Below are 958 nucleotides of genomic sequence, written 5' to 3' on the forward strand. Positions count from 1 at the left end.
ATTTAAAATTAAATTAAAATTTTAAAACTGTTCTTTATATCGAAACAAAAACCGAAACCGTAGCTAAAATTAAAAATAAAATCAAAATTAATTAATGTAAATTAAAATTGAAGTCAAATCAATTGAAACATATTATTTGGGAAGGTGCGGATAAAGTACTTGTCGATCTTGATTAATTTGGTTAGGTCTATATTTCATGCAGGCAGAGTTGAGAGTCTATTTATAGCACTTATTTGTAAAGGGTTAGTTTCGGTTTCGGCGGTGAGGGAACATCTGCAGGAAAAAGTTCCTCGTTATTTATGAAATCATTAATAAAATATTATTTTACTTATTCTATTTGAAATCTGTTTATTTCGGATTTATTAATTTATTTTTAAATCAATCTCGAAGCATTTTAAAAAATAAACAGTTTCCGATCGTGCTCATAAAAGTTTCGTTTTAAGAATTTCATTTAGGTATTGTCACAAATGATTTTTTTCATGAAATTTCGAGAATATTTTTAGTTATAAATAAACGAAATTTGTGCATTCGACACCATGTTGTAAATTGCTGAATTTTTGATGGTCCACCCATTATTTTTTTGATTGCTTCATCTCATGCACTTAAATTTTAAATTGACCAATTTTAGATTTCCGCACGTACCCCTTCATACAATTTCACGTACCCCAGGGGTACGCATACCACTAATTGGGAACCATTGGTCTAAAGTATTTGGAGACATACAAAAATTATTTTAAAAATTTTTCAATATCTTTTAATTAATTAATTGTAATTCCTGGACCAAAGCATGGAAATCACCTTGTTTTTCTCAATATGAATGGCTATGGTTACCATCGACATTTTGATATTTACCCTAACAAAAGTAGTAAATTCCTCTATTAAAGTTGAAGAATTATCATTTTACTCATCCAATTTTAAAACATAAGAATCTGGTCTAAAAGTGCAGAAAGCCACAGAA

The sequence above is a fragment of the Centruroides sculpturatus genome, unplaced genomic scaffold (genome assembly GCF_000671375.1).
Source record: "Centruroides sculpturatus isolate CEXI.00-Female unplaced genomic scaffold, Cexi_2.0 scaffold1799, whole genome shotgun sequence".
In the NCBI taxonomy this organism is placed as follows: domain Eukaryota; kingdom Metazoa; phylum Arthropoda; class Arachnida; order Scorpiones; family Buthidae; genus Centruroides; species Centruroides sculpturatus.